Genomic DNA, 15845 nt, shown 5'->3' on the forward strand with positions numbered 1-15845 from the left:
ATGGATCAGAAGAACGTTCATGGACTCCCAGAGAGAACATCTTAGACCCAGCCCTCCTTACCTCGTTCCATGAGACTCACCCAGATCATCCAGCACCCCGTGGAAGCGGTCGGCCACCGTGAGGGGGGGGTACTATCAAAGATCGGCCAGGCTCCATCACCACCCAGTCACAAAGATCACAATCACAAGAGTACTATCACAATCACCCGAACCTGATCGTCATCACCTCATTATCACCAATAAACACTCATATTCATTCCTACCTTGTTGTGTGTCTGAGTTCCTTAACAATAGTCTTATCTTTATTCTTATTACTATTAACTAGAATTACCCAATAATGTTGGAGATCCTATAGTTTGTTCCTTACAAATGCATATGACTCTGAGATACTGTATGACACAGTATGGGTCACAAAATCTGGTGACCGCTCTTTATTTCACCATAACTGACTGTAATCTTCAATAAAGTGACTCATGTAATGTGTGACCACCTCCCCTTTCTGTTTATATAAAGCAAATTGATCAGATATTGATAAATCTATAGGTACAGTAGGGTCATAGAATTTGATGGGTCAAATTCAAAGCTACCGAAATATGCGACCGCTCTTTATTTCACCATAACTTACTGTAATGTTAGATAAAGTGACTTATGTGATGTGTGACCACCTCCCCTTTCTGCTTTATAAAGCATATTGTTCAGATATTGATATCTATAGGTACAGTAGGGTCACAGAATCTGACAGATCAAATTCATAGCTATATTTAAAAAAAAAAAAAAAAAAAAAAAGTGCACTCGACCCACTGTTATGGGGCCACACTGCCCTTTTCTACACCCTATGCTCTCAGGGCCTTTAACAAAGTGTCTTAAGCTGGTGTCCGCCTTAGAACGGCATTGTTGGTCTAGTTCTCCATAGCATCTTCGACGCAATACGAGTGAACCGTATCGAAAGAGAATGATACTCGGTTGCTAACGTAACCTCGGTTCCCTGAGGAACGAGTTTTGTGTAGACAGCTGTGCTAGCAGGCTCCATGACTGGGCGATCGTTGCTTAAGTCGATTAAACCTGATTCCTATCCAAAGCGAGACGCTTATATAGGCAGATGCCCCGCCCGTTCTGGTGGGCACCGTGCCCGCCACAATGGGACCCAACTTACCAGCCAATTAGCTCACGCAGAGTCCTGCTCAGTTTCTGGCTTGTGCAGTTGCACTGCATTGCAAATTTTACATAAGCTTCAAAATCAGAGAAAAGGGAGTTTTCCCCATAGCAACAAAATTAAATATCATTAACAGAATGTTTTGCTTCCCTTATACCTGACATGATCTATCATTAACGCTGCAGTAAGCAATTGCATAAACCGGCATGACATTAGTTTTATTCTTGTGCACGCACTAAAACGCACACAGTTGCGTTTGTTGGTGGAAGAACGTGAACGTGCAGAAGTGCGTGCGGACAGAATAAAACTATCCATATGTAATGGTTCCAGTCCAAACTGAAGGTGAGTTGATGAACCCAAGTGCAGTTTATTGTACAAACAAACAAACAAAGCAACCACTTGACATGAGCAGACTTGGCAAAGAGCAGACTTGAACATGAACAGACTTGACTTGGCAAAGAGCAGACTTGAACATGAAACAGACTTGACTTGACTATAAGACTCACCAACAGCAGGATTACATTAACAATACACGACCAAGTAACATGGGGAAGACAATGGCTTTAAATACAAGAACTAAGTGAACACATGACTAAGACAACCAATGAGCAAGTGACACAAGGAACAAGGGAACCAATGACAGAACAGAACTGAAAACCACATGACCATAAACAACCAATCAGAACATGACAGATAGACAAAGGGAGAACATGAGGAGCAAGGGAAGCATGGCACAAACAAGCAACATTAAACAAACTACAAAATAAAAGACATGAAATCATAAACATGAACAAAACTATACATTACACCGTAACATTTTACTGCCGATTGTCTTTGCGCACTTCAACTGTATGTAAAAAGCAATTAAATGATTTGGCAGTTTGACACATTATGCTGTGCATTTAAATGAGATGCATTGAATTGAAATTATTTTAATACATTTTACGTTGTTACTTTTCATGCAATTAACATTTCTGAATTTATTTGACATTTTAACTTTTTGTGTAATTTTTGAGGACTGGTCAGGATAATTTTAATCATTTGTTTAATAATTCATAATATTTTGACAGCCCAAAGGGCTGCAGTCCACATTTCAAAGTGCAACGGGCCAGTAAAGTACAATTAATGGGAAAAGTGTATTAGTATAGTAGGTGTGTTAGAGTGTATTAGGATTACACTAAAGTAGTAAAACTTCTGATCAAGTAGGCCTACGTGAATTTCTTGAATTACGTGAATTATAGTCACCATTTCAAACGGACTATATGTTGTTTTCCTTATTTGTCATAATTACATATGTAAGACTTGATTTTCCTGCTAAGACAAAAACTGAGATAAAGCGCCCTGCAATAGAGCAATAAAACTCATCTGGAGAGAAGATCTCAAAGAAGCAGCATAGGACAACGCCTTGCCCTAAACTGTCCTCACACATCTACAGTATGCAACCCCTCCGTTTTTGGGCTGATGGGGGGTTTCTTACACATATCTTTACTTTTGTAATTACATTCTATATGTATGTATGTCACAGACACGCCAGGCTCTACACTCACACAGACACAGCGCACGTCATCACCAGAGTTTTAATCACCCTCACCTGCAGCCCATCAGCACCCTCATTAACAGCAGCACAAAAGACTCACGCTCTCACTCAGTCACTGTCCGGTCTCGTTTGCACATGGTCTTACCTGTTTGCTTACCTCAAGGACTCCTCCGAAGATACTTACCTGTCTCCTATGTGTTCCCTCGACTCCTCGATGTCTCCTCGTCTCCCTTGAGTTCATCTGTGTCTGCTCATGCTCCAAGTCTGTCATCTGTCTACCAATCCTGCAAAAACCAAGACAAGTATCAGTTCTTCTACAATATCTGCCAACGTGTTAACCTGCCTTCACTCACCTGCACTCTGTCATCATTCTGGTTGTTCAATAAAACATCTGCACCCCTATTCCTGTGTCGCTGTCCCCTTCTGTGTTGTAACAATGTAAAGCTGCTTTGCAACCATGCACGATTGTGAAAAGTAGGCTACTATAGAAATAAATTTGAATTGAATTAAACAATTCCTGATATTCAAAGTGTGGTTATTATTGAAAAGATAAAGGTCATAAATTATAAAATTTACTTCATAATAATGAATTATTTTTTTGTAACTCAAAACACATTTGCTGTAAACTTTTATCTATAGTATTGTAACATGTTCTAAATGTTATTGTGTTGCAGATGACAAGGAGTTTAATGTTTATGTTGCATTTTATTAATTTTTGTGTTGGGAACTGTTATCGATAACTGCATTACCTGTTATTGGATGTTCGGTTTAACATGCGAAGAGGCTCCACCCCTGATGTGTGTGTGAGGGAAAGTGGAGAGAAGGGGGCAGAAAAGTGCCTCGCTGTTTCAAGTGTGGTTCTCTGTTTAAGTCGGGGTGTGTACGGCATGGGCTGTGGCCTACAACAGCCCAAATAAACACCCCTTTTCACTAGCACGTCTTGTTCTTGCCTGAGAACGCTACAGTATTTTTATACTCAACAAGTAGAACTCAAATACAGTTCACTGTATTGTAGGGTACATTTAACAGGTCAACAGAGGATTCAACAAAAATAAATTACTGAAGTAGCACTTAAATATTTAAAGGTTAGTTCACCCAAAAATTGAAAATTCTGTCATTAATTACACACCTTCATGTCATTCCACACCCGTAAGACCTTCATTCATCTTCGGAACACAAATTAAGATATTTTTCATAAAATCCGATGGCTCAGTGAGGCCTGCATTGCCAGCAAGACAATTAACACTTTCAAAAGCCCAGAAAGGTACTAAAGTTATATAAGCTTTATGAAACTTTATGAAACAGCGGCACTTCCGGCGGCATCTCCAGCAGCCACGGACTTCTTCGGCAGCTCTCGCTACAGCGGCATCTCCAACAGCCACAGCATCGGCATCTCTCAATGGCACTTCCGGCAGCATCTCCAGTAGCTTTCTTCGGCAGCTGCCGCTACAGAGGCATCTCCAGTAGCCAGGGACTTTATTCGGCAGCACCTGCCATTGGCCAATATAATTCAATGTAATATTTTTTTATTTAAAACTACATTTCAACAAATTAACTCTATATACCACAGGACTATCATTTGTAAGCATTTATCATAAATTGTGTTAATAACGTCCTGATGCTCTAGAGCATTTGGACTACATAAGAAAAAGCTGAAATTGTTGTGTGTATACAGGCTATCTAGCAATAAGTGTCAATATCAGTTGTGTTTCAGTGCCAACGAAATTAGTAAATCAAATGCCTTAGTAAAATAAAAATGCATTATTATCTATTGCTTTGAAATGTTATTACATATGAATGTAAACTGTTATTCAGTTAATACAGAAATTAATTTCTGATATGCTGCACAAAGCTGAAATTACAGCACTTCAGGTGGCATCTTCAGCAGCCATGGATTTTCTCTGGCAGCTGTCGCTAGCGGCATCTCCTGCAGCCACAGACTTTCTTCTTATTTAAAAGAAACTACATGGTAACACTTTACAATAAGGTTCATTAGTTAACATTAGTTAACATGAACTAATAATGAACTGCACTTATACAGCATTTATTAATCTTTGTTCATGTTAATTTCAGCTTTTACTAATACACTATTAAAATCTTGTTAACATTAGTTAATGCACTGTGAACTAACATGAACAAACAATGAACAACTGTATTTTCATTAACTAACATTAACGAAGATTAGTAAATACAGTAACAAATGTATTGCTCATCGTTAGTTCATGTTAGTTAATACATTAACTAATGTTTAACTAATGCAGGGCTCGACAATGCCCGAGAATTCAAGATAAGGGGCAAAAACCCTGTATATCTCTCATATTTATATAATTTAATATAGTTAACCAATAGTAAACAAAGAGCGCCGTTTTTGTCCAAATATCATCATGATTACAAATGTGATATTGATTTTATACAGCGTACAGTTTAATGAACAAGAACCTAATATCAAGTGACTTACATTTTAGACACCAAATCGCTTGTTTCGCTCTATTTCGCCAACTAAAATAGTTCCAAAGTCCACACAGCATTGTTTTGCGTCTCTGAGCAACACTTCCTGAATGAATCAGCCGCTTGACTGAATCGGTTGGTTGAATCTCAATGACATTCGCTGCCACCTACTGGCGGGTTTAATTTCACGTTTAAAGTGTCTTTTCATTTTTAAAATAATTTCAAATAACAGTATTTAACGTTTTATATTTTCAACATTTCAAAACATTATTTATGCATCTGTAACTGCTCTTGACTGATAAACTTTAATAAAGTTTAATCTGTAGTTATATAGTTAGCTATACATTAGATTACAATTTCTGTACCTGAAAATCTGCTGTTTAAACCTACTTGAAAAACTTGAAAAGCACAGTTTATTTCATTTAAATGTTTGTTCTGTTTTATTTTATTTTTGCTATTCCTCATAATCTGATTATTTGTTCCTATTTTATTACTTACTGTTTTGTCTAACAGTATTTAAAATTTAAGTTAATCTAGTAGCTTTTGGTGTCATAACCCTATTTATTAAGGTTACATGTATCAAAAACAACAAAAACAACAACTAGGCTTATTTTATAGGCCCATTTTCTTTTATTTTACTTTATTAATTTTTTGTTGTGGGGCAAGTGAACATTTTGGCGGGGCAAGTAAAAATTTGAACCACTGGCCCGATCGGGCCAGTAGAAAAAATCCTTAGCGTTGAGCCCTGTAATGAACCTTATTGTAAAGTGTTACCAACTACATTTGTACAAATAGCATTATATACCACAGGACTGTAATTTGTAAACATTTATCATAAATTTTGTTAATACGTAGTTAGTTTCTGATGCTGCTGTAATCTACATCAGAGAAAGCTGAAATTACTAGGCTGGCAGTCTTGTGGTAGGCTATATAATGTAATGACAGTCCTGTGGTATATAGCCTAATGTTATTTTGTTCAAATGTAGTTTTTAAAGTGAAAATATTACATTGAATTAATGTAATTGGCCAGCGGCAGGTGCTACAAACAGCAATAGCTTCCAGAGAAAGTCCATGGCTGCTGGAGATGCCGCAATTTCAGCTTTGTGCAGAAACTTATTTCTGTATTGAATAACATTTATACTCATATGTAATGACATTTCAAAGCAATATGTAATACACTGCATTTATATTTTATTAAGGCATGTGATTTACTAGCTATAGCCTATACAGCTAGTAAATCACATGCCTTAATTAACATGCCCTCCGGGTGATGCTACTCCACCAACAGCGCATATAAAATATCAAAAATAACAATATTTTTTAAAACATCGCCAAGTAAAATGCTGCAACGTGACAATACAAACAACAATAAAATCAGAAATGGACTTTAATCATAATCCATGCAGAGCTTTTCAGAAAGTCAGCGCGCCACGAGGACGCGCATCATTAATCTGTTTCAGAGTGACAGTATATTAATACAATGTTTCTGCTCAAAACTCATCTGTTGTGACCTAATGCATATATTATAATTAACTGACGCATAAATGTATTATGAGACCGAACGCAGAAGTTTACCGTCACCGTAAGGTATGAATTATTATGATGCAATATTGACTGTCTGCGAGTCATTAATAATTTATGGTTCTATTCTATCTAAAGAAATATGAGGTAGCCTAAACGTGTGAATACACATTTCTCAAAAAATTAGCAATTTTGGACTAAACGTTTGTGTTGTGTAGGCTACAGAAGCACTGTGATCAAAATTAAATACCGATTGATTTTGCATTCCTATCAGAAATTAAGAATTAGGCCTATTTGTGTCATTGTAAATGACAAAGCTATTTCTAACTTCAAAGCAGGTTAAATCAGAATATTTATTGTAAAAATGCTTCTGTAAACTGTAGGCAACAGCTGCCAAAAAATTGTGTGTGTTTGTGTGTGTGTGTGTGTGTGTATATATACATACACTGCGAACAGAATTTATGATAAACGCTTACAAATGATAGTCCTGTGGTATATAATGTTATTTTGTTGAAATGTAGTTTTTAAAATAAAAAAGTATTACATCAAATTATATTGGCCAGCGACAGGTGCTGTCGAATAAAGTCCCTGGCTACTGGAGATGCCGCTGTAGCGGCAGCTGCTGAAGAAAGTCCATGGCTACTGGAGATGCCACCGGAAGTGCTGCTGCGAGATGCCGATGTCGCATTTTGCACCAGCACTCTCTCCGCTCCGAACCACTGATTCGAAACAAAAGATTTGTAAAGCTTTGAAGCTTCATGAAGCAGTGTTTTGAAATCGCCCATCACTAGATATTGTTGAATAAAGTCGGTATTTTGTTTTTTTTGGCACACAAAAAGTATTCTCGTCGCTTCATAACATTAAGGTTGAACCACTGTAGTCATATGAACTGTTTTAAATATGTTTGATACGCGCACCGAACCACTGATTCAAAACCAAAGATTCTTAAAGCTTATATAACTTTAGTACCTTTCTGGGCTTTTGACAGTGTTAATTGTCTTGCTGGCAATGCAGGCCTCACTGAGCCATCGGATTTTATGAAAAATATCTTAATTTGTGTTCCAAAGATGAACAAAGGTGTGGAACGACATAAGGGTGAGTAATTAATCACAGAATTTTCATTTTTGGGTGAACTAACCCTTTAACAAATTAAATCATTTATTTGCAAATTGCTAATTGAAATTGCAAGCACAATAAATCTCACAAGATTCAAAAATGGGCTACTTTCCCATGGTGTTACACCTGTCAGCTGCTGATGCTATCATGTACCAACAGATGGCAGCCTTTCTCTATAGACTTATTCTGGACTCCATTTCCCAGAACCCACTGCTCATTATTAGTTTACTGGTTTCAGCTGTGTCTTATTTATCATGTCATTACCCTGTCTATTTAAATGCCTTTTGCCATGTACTCAGTATGAAGTCTTGTTCGTTTGTTTTGGTTTGCATGACAGTCAGCATTCTTGAGCAGTCTCTTTGTTTCTTGGAGTTCTCCTTCCTGTTTATCTCTGTGGATGCTATGAGTTTGGACTGATACATGTGTTTTGACCCTCTGCCTGGTACGGACTAAGACCTTGGATTATAACTATTATTAAACTGCATTTGGATTCTTACTCCTTCTGCTGTATGCCTTCATTACACCTCCACCAACACATTACAACTGGAGTGAGACCATAGACGTCTCTCTAGGTGTCGCGACCTTTCTTGGCGCTTTATGGTGCGACAGATCGCTGTAACGCTTCAGTTCAAGCAGAGTGCACGTGAACCGACCATCTCTTCCACTTTACTAGTTACAACATGAAATAAACATAAATGAACATCCAAAGGTATGTTAAAAGATACAGTACAACTTACCAAAATCCGTATCATCGTGTCACATGTAATCGATCAATGTTTAAACACGGAAAGGCATCAATAAAACCGCTGGTAAAAATGTCACTTTTACCATCACTTTTACCTCAGAAAAGCCATTAAATGTAGGGATGTGCCGATCCAATACTCAAATCGGGTATTGGCTCTGATACTGCCATTTTTGCCGGATCGGGTATCGGCCGGACGGGACAGATGCAAATCCGATATTGTGCACGTACTATTCTGTGTTATTGTTAAGCCCACAAAAGGCACAAAAACATTAAAAAGCACCATAAAGTTTTTGTGTACTATATTCCAAGAGCTCTGAAGCCATTCCATGGTTTAATTTGAGGTACAGATGAATAATTAAGTCGTTAGATTAAAGTTCACGTAAACAGTCAACACATTGAAACTCTCTCCAAGATGATTCAATGTTTCTATTATTATACTTCATCTGTAGACAAAGATACCGGAAATACAATATGCATCAATATATCTTCACTTTGTGCTTTGAACTTTTCAATGCGGAGCGCTGCCGCTGCACGCTGACAAAGGTACTGGAAGGCAAGCCTGCAGCCTTTAACCAAAAAAGCATAATGGCTAATGCTAACGCTCCGCCTCTGGCGGTACGCAGGGAAGGAGACCAGAGGCCGTTTTTTGAATGGATGTCAATGGATGAGAGGCTTCACTATGCTGATTAAACAGCTTTTGTGGGGAAATAGCTAATCATTTAATTAATCGACAGTCTGTTCGCTAATCTTCAGCATGTTTTACACTAAACAATACTTTCGTTGGAACTGTATGTAGATTTTAGCTTGATAAAAATGTATTTTTTTAAGAGAAGGCAGACTAGGGAATGTTGCTACAGGTAGGACTCGTTTACGACATTACCAACAGCAAATGTGCCGCATTACTGTTTAACAGATAGCAACCTTTAGCAAAGAAAAAGGGTAACAGTAAATGCTAAGGCTCGGCTGTGGCGGTACGCAGAGAAGGTGTTTTGAACGGCGGGCACTGATGTCACTGCCATTACACAATAGGCTGAGAGGTGCCGCACGTGATTAAGTTAGCTGTTACGCTTTCTCCAATGGTAAGAGATACAGAACCTCTCATCTCCCTATAATATACAATCTCTGGCGCTGACTCCATGTTGCTTCAAGCGCATCATTCTGCACACGGGATGTGCATAAGCACTTTGTGCCGCTCTGTATGGGAGCCGTTCATATTATAATACTTTTGCGCAATGAAAGATTGTTAATAGCCTTTTTTTGTTCTGTCCTATATATCATATGTTGCTGCCTCATTAAAAAACTGTGCTCTAAATGTAAAAGAAATGTCTTTTAATTTTATAGTATATATTTTCAGTCATGGATGAAGGAGTCAGCTGGACTCCTGTTTATTTTGAATGTCTACCAAACTAGTGAAGCTCTTGGTTTTTTTTTTTTTTTACAGTTGTTGCACTGATGCACAATTATTTAATAAATAATTCACTACATTTGTGTCTGTTTTTTATTTTGTTTTACAAAGTTAGGAAAGTAATGTTTAAGTCAAGCCTGATGTCTTGCACAAAAGAATGATCCCAGTCTCTTCCACACAGTGTGGCATACAGTTTATTAGGTAGCCTAATTCAGCACTTTTTATTATTATTACTTGAATATCGGATCGGTATCGGTATCGGCCGATACTGAATCCCAGGTATCAAAATGGGTATCGGAAGCGAAAAAGGCATATCGGAGCATCCCTAATTAAATGTCCAAAAACTCATTAGTCAGCTACAAAAATTAACTTAGAGAGGAGCATTTTGCTAACTATATGCACTACAGGCTATTGCATATTCATTGTGTTTGTACTTAACACGTGCTTCAATATTGAATGTATAAATTCGTTTTATGACAGCCACCACTTAAATGCTTAGGCCTATATAAAAAACGAGTAGAAACATAATTATGTCATTAAAAGTTAATTACCAATCAATCACAATTGATTTTAACCTTTAATATTTAATAAATTTGAATGTGCATTTTAATATGTTGCTAACACATTTTATTTCAGTATTTGTTACGTATTTCAGTTGATTTTACTTATCACAATATAGTAATATAGTTCGGGAAAAGCCAGTATAAAAGCCATGTTTACTACTGTATGATATGTGTAGTAGCCTAAACAAAACCGTGTGTCTGCCCCATTCATTCCACAAAGACACAAGGATTCATATTTAAACAGTCTTTTTGCAGTATAATATTCACAGAGACTATATCACGATTAGAATAAAGAACTTAACAATAAAAAACTTACCATTCTCAATCATCGGAGTTGATCCTCGAAATGAAATTGAAAGCTGCATTCTTCTGAGGTAAATTCGTGTCTCAAAATGACATACATGAATCTGATTAAGCTTGAAGAGTTTTTTTTTTTGAGCTGATGCGGGCATTTACTCTGTTGCATGGATGGCCTCAGAATTTGCCTTTGAATAGTGCACGCTCTCTGTGGCCGTGGCCACAATAGCGGATAATGAGGTGACTCACGAATGACTGACATCTCTCTCTTTTCACACAGATTAAATAAAGAGAGAATATTTGTTTTCAATTTAACTTACATTATTTAAAACCTGACATTTCTACGTTTCTTTAGACATACGTCTCATGTTTGTGTGACAAGTATTCACTAAGGCTATTTCACTCTCCTTCATCTCTGAATGTTTTCAGAAGCTAAGCTAAGTTCCTTTTAATGCTCTTTGTTTTAAAGGGGTGGTTCAGTGGTTATTTTCTAGGCTTGATTGTGTTTTTGGGGCACAGTTTAACATGTCTTAATGTTTTTTTTTTTTTTAAAAAGCCGTATTTTTCATATATTTTAACTTTATTCTACACCTCTGTTTCCACTGTCATTCGAATGGCTCGTTTGACTTCTTTGCTTCTATGAAGCCACTCCCTCCGAAATACGCAATGTGCTCAGATTGGTTAGCTGGCCCAGCGTATCCAGGGCGATCCGGAAACGCCACGCCCCTTACCATTAGTTGTTACCGGTGACGTGGGCTTTGGTGGAAATGTAAATAATGGCGTCTATATTGCTGTATCAAATTGAGCCCGAATCAGACCCAGATGAAGAGGGTCAAGCAGAAACTCTGTAATCGCGGCTTTTAAAGGACGTTTATGAATGGTATTTAATTTTGTATTTGTGTCAAAGTGTTAAGATATGCTGCCACTGTTGTTTGCTAGCTTCCAATATACGGTTTTATCCTGATTAAAGCTTTACTGTAGCCGAATACATGACTGAGTAGTAGCATTTTTGTAAAGGTATCGTTTAATTTATAGCCTGAACAACTGTTTGTCTATGAACATAGAAGTTTGTTGGTGTTTGTAGAATTTAGCTAACTGGCTAGCGAAGCAAAAACGCGTTGGTCTTTGTATAACGTTATGTCCTTGATGCAACCAAAAATTGCAACAGAACTATACGTTTAAAAGACGTGTACAAACAATAAAACGTACTTACAGTTTGAAGCCAATAAACAGCAACTTCTGCTTTTAAAGTGAAGTTTGTAAAAGAACTCAGTTTGTGTTGGGGGATATCAGCATATGGTTTTGTTTTGGGGGGTTATTGCTGCTCTTATCCATGCTAGGCTGCATGGATGCGCAGGGAGTTCTTGTCCGGAACAGAACCATACTGCCAATACAAACTCTAGGCAATTATCAATGATTTTTGACGATAGTGGTCCTGACAGAAATCCAGCGTTAGCGTCACTTCTAGCAGGTCATGTCAGTCAAGTTTGCATCAGCTGACTCCCAGGTGACCTACGTCTACCTATAGGAATACGACACCTATCACAGCATCCATATATAAGCTCCTCAGTATTATCAGCAGCTATTGCATTTCTCAGGAACTAATCACCCTCCTCCATCCCCAGCTCCTCCTCTCTTCAGTCAGGATTGGCCTTATGATTCCCCTGAATCAGACTAATTCTTGAAATATGTGTACATGTTAAATTATTGACATTAATTATATCTGCATATGTTGGTTCTGTTCTGTTTACCCTAGGGGGGTCATTGCTGCCCTCCCTGCTCTTATCCATGCTAGGCTGCATGGATGCGCAGGGAGTTTTTGTCCAGAACAGAACCATACCGCCAATACAAACTCTAGGCAATTATCAATCATATTTGATGATAGTGGTCCTGACAGAAATGGCCTTTATTGAGAAAGAGACGGCAGATCATGCATCATGTTAGTTTTCTTTATTTTGCAAAAAGCACATTTTGTTTTTACTGTGAGTGCACACAAATAAAAGTAGACATTCTGTAGTTTTAATTGATGCCTTACTTTTATCTGTATGACAAAAAATGGCAGAGGATTTTAAGTTGATTTTGCTGGTATGTGAAGAAAATCCAGCAAAACACGCCAGCACGTTTGCCGACCCTAGAGTGTTAAGCCCTGAGTTTTGTCCTGTTCAGTTGTCTGTCATCAATATTATACGATGTCGTTGAATTTCTCTAAGCTGCAAAAAATTGTCTGGCTGGCCAGTTTAACATCTGCGAAAAAAATGCTAGCACAACACTGGCTTCCATCTCATTCCCTGGATGTATACAAGTGGTTGTTTCAACTTCGGGACATTATAATGTTGGAATTATCCATGGCTCGGGTGAACTCGGCACAAATCTCTACATTAAAGATCTGGACTATAGCTGCTAAGAAGATCTCCAAGTATATTGCACAAAGTAATGATCAGGACTCAGAATGAATACCTTAATACTTAATACCTTACATTTTATTTTTATTTTTTATATATATATATAAAAAATACCTTACATTTTATATATATATATATAATTTATTTATTTATTTATTTTATTTTTTTAAATATACCCCATGTAAAGAGACCGCGGGGTTAAGTTGGGAGGAAGGGAAGGGAGGGTGGGTAGGTGGATTGGTATGTGTTTTCATGTTTTCATACTTTTGTTTGTTGGAAAAAATGTAATTAATTAATTAATAAATAAATAAATACTATGTTGTTCTGTTCCTGCATGTTTGGTTTTGTAAAGATTTGATTTTGTTTTAGAATAAAGACTGCTGCGTTTAGATCTTGTTTCACATCATCTCTGCTGCAACCTACGTGTGACAGAATAACAGACCATGCTGCATCCTACGTGTGACAGAGTGACAGACCAGTAAACGGTCTGCACTCTATCCCTGGAAGAACACACAAGGCCTTTCATGGCACTTCAACATATAGTCCACTATGATGGCACAAACCTGTGTGTGTTTTTCTGGGCAGGCCTGAACGAAAGGACCAGGGCATGCCTGCCCGGAGAGGGCCCTCTGGGGAATTTTAAGGAGTATGTGGAGTGGATACTCCTCCACAACGTTTCCCCATTCATTATCTGCAAGAGCAGGGAGGACAGCAATGAACCAGTCATCATGGCCACCAAGCCAGAGTCTTCAGCCATCATGGCCGCCAAGCCAGAGTCTCCAGCTGTTCATGACCGCCAAGCCAGAGTCTCTAGTCTTCCCTCAAGCCCGGAAGAAGGTATCTGACAGCGCCAGCCTGGGAGCGAAAGTGGCGGATCCTGTGGTTATTTCCATCTGGAAGGTCCTGAAGATATCTTCGCCTCTCACATTCCCACATCCAGAGTCTATTCCCGTGAGAGATAAGAGGGCCACCATGCCTGAGTCTTCAGCCAGTGTGCCTGCCACGGAGTCTGTTCCCATGAGAGAATTTCCTGAGACTGTTCCGTTCCTGAGCCTGTTCCCGTGAGAGAATTTCCTGAGCCTGTTCTCGTGAGAGAGAGGATTCCTGAGCCAGTCCCCGTCCAGAGTCCAGAGAGGACTCTAGTCCCCATCCAGAGTCCAGAGAGGAACTGCCATGGTCTCCTGAAGCTCTGCCCTGGGCCCCTGAACTGCCGGTTCCACTCTGGGCCCCTGAACTGCTGGCTCCGTCCTGAGCCCCTGAACTGCCGGCTCCATCCTGGGGGCTGCCTGTTCGCCTGAAGCTGCCCCTTGTCACCCCTGTGGATTTACCTACCGGGAGGGCAGGGTAATGTCACGTTTGTGTTTTTCTGTTCTTGTTTGAGTCCTGTAATGAGTTTTCATTGTTCATTGCATGTTTGCCGTTATTTTACCCAGTTATATATTATTAAAAACTGTGGAATGTCTTCTTTTATTTGTGTACACTCACAGTAAAAATAAAATGTTTTGCTTTTTGCAAAATAAAGAAAAATAACATGATGCGTGACCTGCCATCTCTATCTGAATGAAGTCCATTCTGATAGTCCTCAGAAATTGAACTGTAACTTAGAGAATACTTATCACACAAACATGAGACATATGTCCAAAGAAACGTTGAAATGTCAGGTTTTAAATAATATAAGTCAAATCGAAAATATATATCCTCTGTTTATGTAATCTGTTTGAAAAGGGAGAGATGTCAGTCATTCGTAAATCATCTCATTATCCACAATATAGTTATCTCATTAATGCAAAATCTGAGGCAATACATGCAACAGAGAGTGAAAGCCCGCATCAGCTCAGAAAAATGTATCAAGCTTAGTCAGATTCATGTACATTGTTTTGAGACACAGTGAGGAATAATTCTGGAATAATTTACCTCAGAGGAAGACCACGACTTTCAATTTAATTTTGATCGAAGATCAACTTGATCAAGCTGATGATTGTGAATGGTAAGTTTTTTTTTTTTTTTTTATTCTTAAGTTCTTAATTCTAATCATGATACAGTGGGTAGGAAAGTATTCAGACCCCCTTCAATTTTTTACTCTTTGTTATAAAATCATTTAAGTTCATTTTTTTTCCTCATTAATGTACACACAGCACCCCATATCAACAGAAAAACACAGAATTGTTGACATTTTTGCAGATTTATTAAAAAAGAAAAACTGAAATATCACATGGTCCTAAGTATTCAGACCCTGATTTTAGCAAATGGCTGCAATATAACAAAGAGTGAAAAATTTAAGGGGGTCTGAATACTTTCCGTACCCACTGTATAGTGTCTGCATGCATATGATACTGAGATCACTGACTGGAAGCAGGAAAGATTTATTTATTTTTTTTCCTTCTCCAGTGCATAGAAACACCAAATGCCAGGTATGTGATGTTCACATATATCTTTGAACAGGATTTATTTCCAGGTATAACTGTGCACTCAGAATGTGTTATTGACTCTTATTTATAACTATATTTTAAATAAACTACATTCTTTCTTAGTTCACTCAGTCACATTCCTGACTAATGGCTCGTTATGCGGCTCATTAGGGGCAGGGTCTTAATATCCTCAGGTGTGAATCACAGCATTATTCATGAAGATTCATGCCTCCTTGCATAAGGTCATCCT

The 15845-nt window shown here is 38.1% G+C and overlaps 1 protein-coding gene across 14 annotated transcripts in view; it reads left to right on the forward strand.

The window, feature by feature from the left end:
* The window catches only part of LOC127496289 (sialoadhesin-like), a 256687-nt gene that overhangs the window by 164552 nt on the left and 76290 nt on the right, over nucleotides 1-15845 (forward strand). The window lies entirely within an intron of this gene.

Source organism: Ctenopharyngodon idella, chromosome 15, assembly GCF_019924925.1.
Source record: "Ctenopharyngodon idella isolate HZGC_01 chromosome 15, HZGC01, whole genome shotgun sequence".
NCBI lineage: Eukaryota > Metazoa > Chordata > Actinopteri > Cypriniformes > Xenocyprididae > Ctenopharyngodon > Ctenopharyngodon idella.